Below are 16,444 nucleotides of genomic sequence, written 5' to 3'. Positions count from 1 at the left end.
CTGCATCCAAATACTTTTCTGTGCCCAACAGGGAAGGAGACCACAAGGAATATTTTGTTTTATGCTCAGATTTATTGGGCTCTAGGGGGCAATCTACATTTGAGGCCTCATAGAATAAATTGCAGGACATTCCAATGGTGCTGGACCCCCCCATCAGGAACACACCATAATTGGACTAGATGACAGCCCATTAGAAGACATAGATGCTGCTGATGACACTAAATGACCTACACCAGGGAAAATTCTATGTGCTGTAAACAAATGCACAGCTTTGGTTAACACTATCATAGATCATTTGGGTGGGCGGAAAGAAGAAGTGTCCTTATTGCAGCAGAACTTGCAGAAATTTAGGGAATGTACCACTGCAGCAGAAAACCTCATCAGTGATCAGGAGGACAAGATGCCCTCCCTGATTAGCAAAGCACACTCCACTGTACAATTGGCAAAGGCAAACATTTCCAAAGCTGAAGATATTGAGAATAGGCAAATACATTTCTGTATAGTATCAGTTTAGTTTGCAGACCTGTACAGTGTGAACATAATAGTATTAGTAAGCACACTGTTATTTGAAATGAAGCACAACACAATCATCACATGTAGTCTTCTAAGTCTGTGTACACAAAGGACCGACTTAGTAAAGTGAGATGAACTTCATCTCTATTTACTTTAAACATCCATTTATCTATTAAAAATTGGAAAAAAAGAGCTTCTTTATGAGACTGAATGTCTAAAGTGAAGGGAGCGAACACAGGTTGACTTCACCTCATCAGATAGTTAGGTCTGTCTTTTCTTCACCTAAATTCACAACAGAGTAAATGGTGCCCAAAATTTGAAAACTTTTATCTGTAAGGGCCATTTCACACTGCAGCAGGGTGTACCCACGGTTTTCATCCGGGTTACCTGCAGTTTTCCATAGACTTTTATTATGCTCCGCCTTTTGCCTTGTTTTCTAAAAGCACACAAAAGCCCTGCATGCTGCATCTTTGGTATGCTTTCAGAAAATGTGCCAAAAAAGAGCAGAACATTATAAAGATCTATAGGTAACCGTAGGTATCCCACACAAATAATGCATGTACACTGTTCTGTGTGGGTGAGGCTTAGGCACCCATGTCGGGAGAAGTGGAATTGCACTCTCTAATGCCTGAGCTTCAGGCTGGGAGGTGCGGTTATGTGACAGTCAACATTAAGGCAGGTCTCCCGGACTTAGAAGCGAACGGCAAATACATTGTTACCTCCTTGCTCTTCGTACTAACTCCATTACACTGATGATACTCGTACACTTCAGATACCCTTATGCATAGAGGACACCACTTCCTAGGAGTGCAGCATTTTGAGACTGGTACCGCTGAGCCTGTACCAGGCTCCACCAATCCAGCAATGCATGTTACCCCCTTCCCAGTGACCCATCCAGCTGTTGCTATGGGATACAGGAAGCGCTCTCTTTCTCCCTCTTCAACCACCATGCTTGCTCTTATTCTCCCAAGGTACCTCATACATCTCTCTTCTAAACACTCTGTGCCATGGATCCGGTCCCAAAGAGTGTGGAACCAGCAACAAGTTGAGGTGCCAAGCACTTAACCCCCTCCACTACCAGAGGAACCATTACCTCTGCCTCTCCTGGCTGATTGACTGCCTTGCATGTGACATAAAACACTGTAGTCCTTAGCAATAACGCATTGACCACTTGCCAACCACTCTATAGCAAAATGACCACTACAGTGCGGTCGGCCAGTTCTGGGAAGGCCTCATATGATGTCCCCCCATGATCACATCTGCTGTGGCGTGTTCAGGTGGCATGCTCTGTGATCATTGTGTCCTCTGGACACAGCTGATCACAGATCTGGATAAAGAGCCAATCACAGTGACTTTTTACCATGTGATCAACTGTGTCCAATCACAGATGATCACGATGTAAACACACTTGCCTGTTATCAGCATTCCTTTCCTCATGCTGTCACAGCGTGAAGAGAGGAGAGAGCCGGTAACCGACTAGTGTGAAAAGAGACACCTGCACTGATAATCAGGACACTGATCATCAGAGTCCTGATGATCAGTGCAGCCCCAACAGTGCCCGTCAGTGCCCAACAGTGATGCCAATCAGTGCTCATCAGTGCTGTCTATTAGTGCCCATCAGTGCCGCATATCAGTACAGTCTCATCGTACCTCCTCATCAGTGCAGGCTATCAGTGCTACCTACTAATAGTGCCCATCAGTGCTGCCTCATCAGCGCTTATCAGTGAAGGAGACAGAATTACCTGTTTGCAAATGTCAGTATTTTTGGTCTTTTTTCGTTCGTATAGCAAAAAATAAAAAAAACATTGGTGATTAAATACCACCAAAAGAAAGATCTATTTGTATTAAAAAAATGATAAAAATCTCATATGGGTACAGTGCTGCATGGCCACGCAATTGTCATTCAAAAATGCAACAGCGCTGAAAGTTGAAAATTGGCATGGGCAGGAAGGGGGTAAAAGTGCCCAGTAGCCAAATGATTAACTTCCACTGGATAGTACTCTGTGTGTTAGACCCATGTATTGCATCTTCCTCTAGCTCAGTCCCTGTGTTGAAAGTCCTGTCCTTTTGACACGCTGTGTATGCACCCTTTTAAGAGACATCAAACCAGGCAAAGCAAGTAAACAAACAAAAATCCTTTATTCAGGTAGTTGCTGATAACAGTACAGCTCTCAAAAAGCACCACAAAAAAAAGTTTTAATATACGTATTTATCGGCGTATAACACGCACCTTAATTTTAAGAGGGAAGTTTCAGGATAAAAACTTAAATTTTAAATAAAGAACTTTGAAGCAAAATAAGGGTCAGTGCCCATCAATGCAGCCTTATCAGTGCCCATCTGCAGCCTCACCAGTGCCCATCCATTTAGCCTCACCATTACCCATTAATGAAGCCTGATCAGTGCCCATCTGCAGCCTCACCATAGCCCATCTTCAGCCTGATCAGTGCCCATCTGCAGCCTCGCCATTGCAGCCTGATCAGTGCCCATCGGCAGCCTCGCCATTGCCCATCAATGCAGCCTGATCAGTGACCATCTACAGCTTCACCATTGCAGCCTGATCAGTGCCCATCTGCAGCCCCGCCATTGCCCATCATTGCAGCCTGATCAGTGCCCATCTGCACCCTCGCCTTTATCCATCAATGAAACTTCACCAGTGCCGGATTACACAGAGCTGGGATCTCCAGTTTTGGCAGCGAATTTCTATTCAGTTTTAGTCTTATGCCCCGTACACACGGTCGGATTTTCCGATGGACAATGTCCGATCGGAGCATGTTGTCGGAAATTCCGACGGTGTGTGGGCTCCATCGGACATTTTCCATCGGATTTTCCGACACACAAAGTTGGAGAGCAGGAGATAAAATTTTCCGACAACAAAATCCGATCGCGTCAATTCCGACCGTGTGTGGCCTGTTCCGACGCACAAAGTGCCACGCATGCTCAGAAGAAATTCCGACACGGGACAGCTCGTTCTGGTAAACTTAGCGTTCGCAATGGATACAGCACTTTCGTCACGCTGCAATGTTCAAAATGGTTTAATACAGCGCACTCTCTTCTTCTTTATAATGTGACAAGAATTAAGTCGTTTTGCTGCTCATATTCACACACACTTCTCACAAACTTTTATTTGTGTTTTTTTAGTGGGATTCCCTGAATATATTGTTATTAGTTGTCACATCTGACAGTTTTATATTTTTTAATTTTTTTTATTTTGGATTTTAAGCCTTTTTTTTTCTTTATAATGTTTGGATTTTTTCCAAGGTTGATCTTTGTTCAATGTTATTTTTGTTTTTACTCCAGAATATTTTTGTGTGTGTTTTGTGTGTCAAGTTACCCCAACACCATTGATATCTTGTATTATTTAATCTCCAGGAGATTGTTTGGTGTTGGTGTCCCTTGTTCATTTCACATTGTATATTTGAAATGTACCTGAATCCTCACAAAAAAACTGTCCTTTTTGAAGTAAAACACATAGGAGAGTATAATTCAAAACAAAAATCCTTTATTAAGGGATCAGAACCAAACAAAGAGGAAGGCAACACTGGATCAACAAGAGAAATTAGCGAAGCCTGGGACCCCCACGGCAGACATCAATTCTTCAACATCAAAATTGGTGGCCTGAGGAGTCCATATGTAAGGGAGGGCAGTCTGGTCCGGGATTCGCAGAGATCTGGATAGCAGCAGATGACATCTGTGTCCCCAGGCTGTGGTACCACAAGAGGCTGCATTTTTTGGCCGACCAGACTGAACCCAGGGCAATCACTGTCTGGTCTTCCTTCCACGCTTCTTTCCGGGCTGTGGCTGTGCAGTTGGAGATGTGGCAGGAGGAGGAGTAGGACCTGGAGGAGGAGGAGGACTGGGGGGACCTGGAGGAGGACTGGGGGGACCTGGAGGAGAGGGAGGAGGAGGAGGAGGACCTGCAGGAGGAGGAGGAGGACCATCCCAAAGATGTGTGTGAGGTGTAATTTGGCCCCTCATACCTTTCTCCAGAGCCTCCGATATGAGGGCCTCACACAAGACTTTTTGGCCCTCCTCCATCCTCTGCATTTTATATGCTATGAAGGCAGCAATGTTCTCCTGCATGGTGTGTGGTGCTCCCAGGACCTCTGTAGCCCTCCAAAAGAATGCTATAGCCGCCTCCTCTAGGGTACTCGTCCTACTGCCACTTTCTCTTTTCAGGGGGGGTGGAGGGACCTTGATATCAGCCAGCCGGCTCGGCCCGGCCACCTCCTGGTTGAGACTTCCCTGTGTATGAAAAAGGGACATGGTTTTAGTTGTTGCTTCATCAATCCCAATCCTAAATTAGTACTCCCAACTAACATCTAGTTAACATCATTGATTGGACAAGCAGAAATATTTAGAGGAATGCTATACCTGGCTCAATCTGGGCTCCTCCACATGTGACCTGGAAGGCCCAGGTTGGGCGTCAGAAGCCTCAGCCGGGGGGGAAGGAAGCGTGGAAGGAAGACTGGAGAGGGATGGCCTGGGTTCAGTCTGGCCTGCCAGAAAATGCAGCCTGTCGTAGTACAACATCCTGGGGACATAGATGTCATCTGCTGCTCCGGATCTCTGTGAATCCAGGACTTTCTTGCGCTCCCTCAGATATGTGCTCCTCAGGCCACCAATGAAGATCTTTAAATAGGTGATGTCTGCCGTGGGGGTCACCTGCTTCACAATTTCACACAATTGCTCCAGTGCTGCCTTCCTCTTTGCTTGGTTCTTGAAATGGGGGTGGGTAATCTCCCACAGACAGGGCAGCTCACTTAGCATCTCTACGAATACTGACATGAAGTCATTGTCTTTCATTAAGATATCCATGTTCACTGCAAGACACAACACAAGACAAAGCCTAATGTCAGACAAAACTCTCCTAATCTTGTTACAATATAGGCCTCAATCTAGAAGCAGTATAGGCACAAGTTTGTCTCTTACCTTCGTTCTTACGATCGGCGCGTCCAATGCTCCTTCCTCCGCTCACAGATCGTACGTAATACGCACGCGTGTTACGCTTTATACACACTGCGCATGCGTGTAACTCCGCCCGCCCCTGACGTTCTTTCTAGTGTATTCCCCACCCCTTTTCGTTCGGCGCAGTGGGTGAAGAGCACATGGCGGAGTTACAACAGGTGCGTGCTAATTCTAGCAACGAGGAGGAGGAAAGCCCGGATCCAGGCACGTCCCGATCCAGAAGGAGACGTTTTAAGGCCACAAATATGTCGTTTGGGGAGATGTTGGAGATGGTCGACATCATGAAGAAGTCCGACTATGACGGAAAATATGGGCCTTACCCCAACCCCAACATCCGAAAGGCCAAGATCATGGCGAAAGTGGTCAGGAGTCTTGAGAGGAATTTCGGGGTACGAAGATCAAAAGATCAGCTCAGGAAGCGGTGGTCGGACCTGAAGTTGAGAGAGCCAGAGCAGTACCGAAAGATCCGGAGAGTGCTGCAAAAAAGTAAGTAGTTGTGCTGTGTTCCTATTCTTTCTGTCTTTATTACGTTCGTTCTGCTCCATATGCTTTTATTAATTGTAACGTTTAAAAAGGTCAACTTTAATGTTCATGGGCCCATTATTCGTTCCTATCAAACATTTTTCTTTCGGCCTCTAGAACACCATTGTTTAGGCCATATGCATTTTCACACATTTTTGGGGGCCTACTTGGATGCCAAATATTTGTTTGTGTAGATGGGTTTGTTACTAGAATGAAATGCAAACTAGATTGTGTGTAAGGAGAGGACACTGAGCAGCTGTTTTCACATCTGGACACTGGAGCACTAGTGTGGGACCCCAGAACACCATTTTTATTAGGGGGGCCACACAGGTGCTCCAGTGTATACTATAGGGGGGGCTGCATCTGTGAAGCTTCTACCAAACAGGTAAAGTATTGCAGCTTGACAAATGACACTAAAAAATATACATCTTGGAACTCGGCTAAAATAGACAATTGTACCCCACTTCCAAGCAATGTTTCCTATTTCTAGTTCTGCCTTCAAATATCTGGGTGCTAAGTATACCATTTTTGTTTTACATAGGGGAGAAAAGACTCGGAGGACACCCCTCATCCGAGGAGACCAGAGACCCCCCCCTCTGGAAGAAGGGGAAATACCAACCCAAGAAGCTGAGCAGGAGGAAGAAGAAGACGTGGTGGAGATTGGCACAACAACAGGTGAGTGTCTGCGACCACAGGCTCAGGTAAAAGAGATGGATGGTGGCAGATTTTTGAGACCTTTTTTTTGTTCTTTATCTCTTTTTAGGTGATCGTGATCCAGAACGCTTTACATCTGAAAGTGCCCAGATACTCATCGGGGAGATCATGGGGTGTAATCTCCAATTGCAAAACATCCAGCAACAAATCAGTGATGTTATTAAAAAAAATAATAACATCATTGATGTTTTGGGGCGAATTTAAACCCCACAAAATCACCTGTTTTATCTTACGAAAATGTTTTCAATGTTTAGAAAAGCCAAATTTGGAGGATGCACACAGTGTGCCAACATGTGCTATCTGCCATCACGGGAGATCAATGGACGCGTTTTGGGGGTGCAACCCCTTCCTCAATTATAAAGTCGCATTGAGGAAGGGCTTGCTCCCCCAAAACACGTCCCTTGATCCCCCCTGATGGCAGATAGCACATGTTGACATTCGTAAATTGGTGTGCATCTTCCAAATTTGGCTTTTCCAGGGGTGATTTCCCCCCATCTGAACGCTATATCAAACACAGTTCCTAAATACTCATGTCTGATATAGCCTTCAGGTTTTACCATATGTGAACTTTGTAAGTTCAAGTTTTTTGGCTTTCTTGTTGGTTTTACACAGGCCTGTTTTATCTGAAATGGATATTTCGATTTTTGATAATGCTACTGCAAACATTGTTATACAACAAACATGTTGGTTTGTTTTAAAAACCTTTGGGAAATGCACATGTGATTGTGCAGGTATAAAAAAGTGCCTTACTCAAGAATGTGTGGATTATTGTCTCAACACTACAACACTTTTGGGGTGATGTAATTGCTGTTTTATGCAAAAATGGGGGTTATTTCCTAAGGGCAAATACACTTTGCACTACAAGTGCAGGTTCAGTGCAGTTGCAAGTGCACTTGTAGTGAAATGTGTTTTGGCATTTAGGAAGTACCAGCCAACACTGTTTTTTATAAGGTTACCCAATCACGACATTTTCTGCATTCAACACATTTCTGTCAGGGTCAGCTAAAACAAACACAAGCAGTAAATGTCCACAAAGAATTTCTTTTGGTTGTTTTTTATTTGAAAAAGGTGTCACAGATTGTCTGGCATATTGATAGCCCCTCTACCCGCAAAGAACTCCAGGTAGCGTAACCGGACATCACGGGCATTCAGGGAGGGCAAGCCAGGACGGCCACTTTCAAGCGCCGTCAGTGTTGATGGATTAGGGATTCCGGCCTCAGGCCCAACTGAGCCAGCATAGTTGGCTGAATGTTTTCTTAAAAAATTATGGAGAACACAGCAGGCAAGTATTATATGGTTCAGTTTATACTCCGCCATATGGATGGGTGTCAGAAATAATCGGAACCGGCTGGCCAGGATTCCAAATGTGTTCTCCACCACTCTTCGGGCTCTGGCCAGTCGGTAATTAAAAACCCTCTGTTCCGGGGTGAGGGTCCTCATCGGGAATGGCCGCATCAGGTGGTCCCCCAGCACAAATGCTTCATCAGCAACGAACACAAATGGGAGACCTTCAACATTGTCCTCTGGAGGTGGCAAGTCCAAGCTGCCATTCTGGAGACGCCTGTAGAACTCCGTCTGGGCGATCACTCCACCATCGGACATCCGGCCATTCTTCCCCACGTCCACATACAAGAACTCGTAATTAGCCGACACCACCGCCAACATCACTATACTATTAAACCCTTTGTAATTATAATAGTACGACCCCGAGTTGGGTGGTGGGACGATGTGGACGTGTTTCCCATCAATTGCCCCTCCGCAGTTAGGAAAGTCCCACCGCTGGGCAAAGTGGGAGGCCACAGTCTGCCATTCCTGTGGCGTTGAAGGAAACTGTTGAGGAAAAAACAATAAACATTACTATTTTTTCAAAGATACATGGCAAGCAGATTATACACAAACATTATGGGGCAACCTCCAGATAGCATTTACTAAGGGGAATTTAACAAGGCCAAAGTATAAGGTACACCTATCATATTCCCCCCCTCCCCCCCCTCTCATGGGCCATTTCTAACATTATAGGGGGGGGGAACTCTTGGACAGGTAACCCTCTTCACTTCATTGAGAGATGAATGCCTAAATAATGGGTATTACTTGTAACAGACCCTCCTTAGTTACACTATTGGCAGCCCACTGGACAGGTAAGAAGTGTCATAATACAAAGATATAAATACACACTGTACACATTTGAGGACATTTGGACATTCTGCTATTACCTATCAAGATAATAATAGAATAACAAAACTTTAAACAGTACCATTGGAAAGTATACAGGCAGGCCCTTGCACTACATGCTTTGGGGAATTCATCCATAAATCTGACCAGTAAAGAGATGGGTATAGTGTGTATGGGTTTGGCAAAGTCAGCAGATAGATGATTGAGGATAGAGAATTGAGATCAGCTGACTTAGCAGTTGGGGGAGGGAGGGTTAAAAAAAATTGGGGGACACCACAAAAAAAACCCTCTGGCACTCTGCCTGAATTGAAATCAAAAATCACATTTCCAAACATTTTAGGGGGTGTTTGGGGTAAAGCACTACTATAGAGCTGATAAAATACATTGTTAAGTGACTACATGAGGTGAATATAGGGCAGGAGACACCATGCTGGGGAGGTTATTGAAGGGCAAATATGTATGAAGGACATAAAATAATAATTACATAAAAATCCAGCATGCATGAGAACAAAGGGGACATTCACAGCATATTACAATCATGGTAATTAGGGAATGAGGGAAGAAATACAATATATTATCAAACATTCAATACAATAAAATGTGATATTAAAGGATAAAAATCTTACCTTCATATACTCCTTCTGCAGGACCTGTATGATGGCAGAACAGGTCTCTGGGATAATGATCCTCAGAGCCTGGGGGGAGATGCCTGTCGAGAACTTTAAGTCCTGCAGACTTCTCCCTGTGGCCAAATACCGCAAGGTAGCGACCAACCTCTGCTCCGGAGTGATGGCTTGCCTCATGCAGGTATCCTGCCTGCTAATATAGGGGGTCAGCGAAGCCAACAAACGGTGAAATACGGGGTCTGTCATCCTGAGAAAGTTCCTGAAATCATCAGGATTATTCTCACGGATCTCACGGAGCAAAGGCATATGAGAGAACTGGTCACGCTGAAGCAACCAATTCTTGGTCCATGAACTCCTCCCCACCCTGTTCATGGACTGGACTTGTGTCAAGGTCAGGACCCCAACACCAAGCCCCCACACAGCACGAACTCTACGAGGAGTACGCATACGAAACATGGCTAGAAAACGGTCGGCTGCTCAGAACGAAGTAACAGAACGCACTGAAGAACAGCAAGGCCTGTAAAGAGCGACCTGAAAAACAGCAACGAGCGGGCAAGATCGCACAGAAAACTCTGATACGAACTGACTGCACGCACTGAAGAGCAGATACAAACCCACAAGCACAAACTGAACGGCAGAAAACGATCTGAAAGCCACGAGTCTGAAAAAGCGCGAATCGTCTCTCACCAAACTTTTACTAACACGAGATTAGCAAAAGGAGCCCAAAGGGTGCCGCGCTTGGTTCTGAACCGGCCTTTTCTAGTCTCGTCATACGTGGTGTACGTCACCGCGTTGTTGGCGATCGGAAATTCCGACAACTTTGTGCGACCGTGTGTATGCAAGATAAGTTTGAGCCAACATCCGTCGGAAAAAATCCTAGGATTTTGTTGTCGGAATGTCCGAACAAAGTCCGACCGTGTGTACGGGGCATTAGTCTTAGGACTAAAATGGCATTTTAGTTTTAGTCCCATTTTAGTCTTCTGCAATTGTTTTAGTTTTAGTCGTATTTAGTCGACTAAATATCCAGTACATTTTAGTCGACTAAAAGTCTAAAATCTAATAGGTGTAATTAAATTGTAATGCATTAGTTAACATTTCTCCACAATTTCCAAACTCATTATATACTGCTGGAGTGAAAAATCTCATTTGTTTTAATTTATGGTATTGAGGTTTGAACATGCACTACAGACCAGTGTTAATTTTGAAGTCAAATTTCAATTTAGTTTTAGCCTTAGTCTTTTGACTGAAATGAATTTTAGTTTTAGTCCCATTTTAGTCTTTTGACTAAAATTCCATTTTAGTTTTAGTTGCATTTTAGTTATCTCAGTTGTTTAGTTTTAGTTGTATTTTAGTCAACTAAAACAGTATTCATTTAGTCAACTAAAATGTTTTAGTCATTTTAGTCGATGAAATTAACACTATGTGTGTGACTGCGAGCATCGAGTACACAGGAGATCCCAGTTCTGTGTAATGTGGCGGCGCTCGCCCCCTCCTTCCCTTCGAGGCAGCCAGATATTGGTGTATAACATGCACACAAGATTTGCCCCCCATTTTCAGGGGGTAAAAGTGCGTGTTATACGCCAATAAATATGGCAATTCCTGTACAGAGCTCTTCTAATATGCCAAAGAGTGTGCATATCTTATGCAGAAGGCAAGTCCTCAAAGCAACCCCTCTTAAAAGAGAAGTATGGGTTTTCTTTTTTTTTTGCCTGGCTCACTGAGACTGCCATCAGTCAAGGAAGATGGCAGATCCAGACTTCGGAAGTTGGCTGCCTTGACTGTTTGGAGTGACGTCAGCCGAGAGCAGACTTCAGACCGCTCTCCGCTGAAAACGAATCACAGGAGTGCAAAACTAATTGCACTACTGTGACCCAGAGGAGAAGACCAGACTAAAAAGCTCAGGCTGGACTTCTCCTTTAAGGCAAGAATCCATTTAGGCAATAATCCACAGGGGGCACTACAAGTCCCTTAGAGTCTATGATTGGCAGTAATCCACACATGCAGTAAGTCCATGATTAACAGCCACAAGTCCATAGCTCCTCAGGCTTGGGACCCTCTCCAGGAAAGCCAATTGGGCTCCTATCACCCCCCCCCCCCCCGTCCTCCCAGAGGGGGTGGTTACTCCAGCAGAGTAACAGGCTATATTTTGGCAGTTTTCCCCAGGAACTCTCCCCTTCAGGGGCTTGGAACTAACCCCTTTCACAGAATGCATTAAGGTGAAAAACCCTAAGTCAGTGAGGACAAACCTTGGCACTCCAGATGTTTTGGAACTACATTTCCCATGATACTCATGCACTCTGCAGTGGAGTTGAGCATCATGGGAAATGTAGTTCTAAAACATCTGGGGTGCCAAGGTTCACCATCACTGCCCTAAGCCTTTACAAACACTTTAACCTTTCATCCAACCTCTGAATTATTGCATTTGTTAGTTTGAAAAAAGTCAGTCTAAAGGAAAGTATGAATAAAAGCACTTGTGGGTTTAAGCAATTATTTTTCTGCATGTTAATTATACGTGCTCTGTTGTAACTGGATGTGGCAGTGGTATGTCCTTTGTCTAAATATTTTATAGTGAAAGATGTCCCTCTTTACCACCTCAGAAAAATGGGAGGTTTCACTGACCTAGTACAAGTCTAGAAATAAGCATTTCTGACTTCACTTTGACTTGTCCTGGTTCCATAACTCTCAAAGTATTTAAGGTCAGCAATGGCAGTCTCCATATTTTTCCCAGTACAGGTTCATTTTAAAGGCATCCTGGAAATTATATATTTAGTTTTTTCCAATTTCCTTACAATTGTAGTATACTAAACATTACATTTGCTTGATTTGATTTGATTTGAATATTTACCCATAAACTCAGGAGAATTAGATGCCTTATTTCATCTCTTAATATTATTTTCCACTTTGTCAAGTAGACCAGGTCACAGAATGTGAATGTAGCTTTAGGCCAAACAACAAGCATCAGCAAAACAAAACAGGTCCAGCATTAGGATGAGCCATACAGCGAGAAAAGCTATTATTCAGTCCTGGCATAGAGGGTAACCGAAAGGGAGGGAGTGTGACCAGAGCTGGGGGGTTTCTAATTGTATTTCAGCAATGCTCTGTGCTTATAATGCTGATGCATTGAGTTCTTTAATAGAAAACACCCAGAACAATCAGAAAACTGTTATAAGCATTAAACCTATCTAAAAAATCCCTATTAGTCTACTCCTGTTTAAACATGCTCGCAAACACTCTACCTTATTTTGTGATGCGTCAGGCTCTGTTACAATTACCTCGAACACAGGTACTTGTTTGCAGCTTTATTTTATGCATTAGCTTTTGCATAAAATGTTCTGCTGTTCTCTAGTAAATTATCTGATCAGCCAATATAAAGCCAAATAAGTGATATGTCACAACAGAAGGCAACAGGATATATTTTAGTGCTGTATTGATGGACTGAACATAACATTGCATGCACTATTAGTACCTGAGCGATCTTCCTACATTAGCAGATCGCTCTCACTGTGGGAATATTTGACCTTATTCTGTGGGCCACTTATGTTGTTTGTAAGTAAAGCACAAAAATTGGAAGCTCAATTGCAATGCAAGTGTCATATACAGAACAAAAAGTAATTATAAGTAGAATCAACCTGAAGAATCTAATATTGTTCATCGCTAACGCATGTACTGTATTTTGGCATGACCAATTTTAGTAAAAATCATACAAAAAATGCCTCCTTTTCATGGTTGCCAACATTATCAAAAATATTTTAGGGACACTTTTTTGTCTGTAGGCGGAATCTTATTATAATTAGGGGTGGGGCATTCATTGCATAGCACTCTGCAGCAAAAATGGGCATGGTTTCAACTTAATATTGAGTGTGACTTAAAGGGGGTGTGGTTAGAGTCTGAGATGAAAGAGGGATGAAGGGATAAGGAAGAGAGGGATAGAGGAAGATAGAAACAGAGAAAGAGGGAGAGAGGAAAAAAAGGGAGAAATAGAGAGGGAGAAAGAAAAAGAAAGAGATAGGGAGGGAAGGAGAGAGAAGGAAGGAAAGAAAGAAGGAAAGAAAGAGTGATGGATGGACAGCAGGCACAGATCCTACACCACAACAGCAATATGTTTATTCTAGAAAGTTTACCAATCAGCAGATAAAGATATTCCAAACACCACCCCCCCAGGCAGATCCCATCTAACAGTTACAAGAGATGGTCAGAGACTGCAGACGTGATACAGGAGATGGTCAGAGAGTGTGTGGACATGATAGAGGTGAGCAGACATGATACAAGAGCCAGTCAGAGAGGGTGCGGGCATGATACAGGAGACGGTCAGAGAGGGTGCGGACATGATACAGGAGACGGTTAGAGAGGGTGCAGACATGATACAGAAGATGGTCAGAGAGGGTGCGGACATGGGACATGGTGCATGAGATGGTCAGAGAGGGTGCGGACATGGTATAGGAGACGGTCAGAGAGGGTGCGTACATGGTACAGGAGACGGTCAGAGAGAGTGCGGACATGATACACATGATCTCCACAGCCAAGGTGTTAGAGCCAGGTGTTAGAGCTTCAATCATCACGACACCAAGGTTGATATGGTGTCAGGATGATTGAAGATCATTATTTCTATTATTACATTGTAATATAAAATGAAATAGTTCAACTCACCATAATGCAGAATCAGTTGAAGCCCTGAGCGTGTCACTTGCCACCATCGGCTGCCACCAGATGCAGCGTGTCACTTGCCACGTTGCCCGCTACCAGATGCAGCTTGTCACTTGCCATGTCACCTGCCACCAGATGCAGCGTTTCACCTGCCACATCACTTGTCACCAGATGCTGTGTGTCACTTGACACCAGATGCAGCGTGTCACTTACCACTAGATGCAGCGAGTCACTTGTCACCAGATGCAGCATGTCACTTGCCACCAGATGCAGCACATCACTTGCCACCAGATTCAGCGTGTCACTTGCCACCAGATGCAACACGTCACTTGTCAACAGACGCAGCACGTCACTTGTCACCAGATGCAGCGTGTCACTTGCCACCAGATGCAACACGTCACTTGTCAACAGACGCAGCACGTCACTTGTCACCAGATGCAGCGTGTCACTTGCCACCAGATGCAGCGAGTCACTTTCCACCAGATGCAGCATGTCGGTTGCCAAAAGATGCAGCACGTCACTTGCCATCAGATGCAGCTTGTGTCACTTGCCACCAGATGCAGCAGACCATGGGGCGGGGGGTTGGCGGCAGCTCCATTTCTATTGGCAGCTGCTTTCATTGCCACCCGGGCTCCACCTCTTGTTTTTTCCCCTAGGCCTCCACGAGAGCTGGTGTTTGTAAAAATGGAGATGGAGACCAAATCACCAGTGCCAACCCCAGACTTCTAGCGGTGGCTCTGGCAAAACACCGGGACAAAGCCAATTTCCTGTGATTTTTCATCGGGACACAGTAAGACCGGGATTTGGGTCTGAATACCGTGACTGTCCCGGGAAAATTGGGATAGTTGGCAACTCTGCCTTTTTTGTTTCCTGTAGAGTAAATAAATTGAAATAAACTTGAAATAAAATAATATGAAGAATTTGCATAATTGATGTTGACAAGAATGAGTATTTCTTCATATATTATTTTTTCAGCTTAAAACGTTGCATTGTATTTAAAGTGGACCTGTAGCAATGCTATGCCCCCATTACAGCCATCCTGCTCTGGAAATCTGCACTGAGAGAGATACAGAAATTCTCATTGCCGAGCAGTTCCTTAAAATGCTTCCAGCTTAGGGCAAGAGGAGTTAGAAATTCTAAGCTACCTATTTTGTTACAGGTTGGTGACTTAGAAAATATAGGAAGCCGTTAAATCTGCATGGCAGCCAAGCAATTAATATTTCATACAGCACATATTCCTTTACATTTAATTGTAAAGAATTCCTGAAACAATTGTTCCTCTAGAAGAATATTCTCCAGACTCATATGATCTCAGCAGCGTAAATGACAGCTCTATCTGAAATCTGCTCAGCAGAAGTCACGTAACTAGCACTTCAGCAGTTGGTCACTTAACTCGAAATAGAAGAAGCACTGATTTCTGTAGAATAAGCAATGTCATTGTTTCAGAAAACCTACTAGCTGTAATATGTCATTTTAGGTAAATCCTCATTTTTCCTGTCTCTGTAAGCCTCCAGACAGCCTGGGAATGGCCTGTTTTTTAATGTCCTTGAAATAGAAGTAAAATAGAGACCAGTAGACCCAAGAGAGTCCACAACTATCCGAAAAAAAAATGTGAAAAAATGTGGATTGCATTCCCAAGCTGGACAAGGTCGGAAGAGTTCCCCTCTATTACTTTTCTGGGGCCAACCTAAAATTTGTGATTTTCTTTATTTTCACTTTCAATGATAATGGTAAAAGAGAAAAATAGAGAGGGTGAATCTCCTTTAGGGTCCTTTCACACGGGACGGATCCGAGATGATCCGGCCCGTGAACATCCGCTTGCTCAGCGGGGAGTGCTCCATGGATCACCGCTGAGCAGGCAGATAACAGGACCTGGTAGAGCGCCGCTCTCCCCTATGGGGGATCAGATGACGACGGACCGTAGAGTCCGTAGAGTTTTCGGATCGGAGCGGGTTGGATATCAGCGGACATGTCACAGCTGACATCCGACGCTCCATAGAGGTCTATGGAGGGTCCGCTCAGGTCCGCCTAAAAAACTGACAGGCGGACCTGAACGGATCGTTCGTCTGAAAGAGGCCTTACGGTGGCACAGACAGCAATAAAAACTGCCAGGTGTTTTAATCCATCTCCCCTCTATCCAAAACAAAAATAATGCATTTTCACTTTAACAGGGTCTTTATCCCATGCTTCGTGCTCAATTTAATCCTACAGTTAATGAGCACATTATTAGGCACACAGCAGACGCTCAGTGATGCATTGTTTTTACTTCAATATTTTTATTGTCATTT

At 44.2% G+C, this 16,444-nt stretch overlaps 1 protein-coding gene across 1 annotated transcript in view; it reads right to left on the bottom strand.

Annotated features, from left to right (window-relative positions):
* LOC141126568 (aquaporin AQPAn.G-like) overlaps positions 1 to 16,444 on the bottom strand; it is a 61,330-nt gene that overhangs the window by 28,047 nt on the left and 16,839 nt on the right. The window lies entirely within an intron of this gene.

This window comes from Aquarana catesbeiana, linkage group LG02 (genome assembly GCF_042186555.1).
Source record: "Aquarana catesbeiana isolate 2022-GZ linkage group LG02, ASM4218655v1, whole genome shotgun sequence".
Taxonomy (NCBI): Eukaryota; Metazoa; Chordata; class Amphibia; order Anura; family Ranidae; genus Aquarana; species Aquarana catesbeiana.
This window is presented reverse-complemented; position numbering and strand designations above follow the sequence as displayed.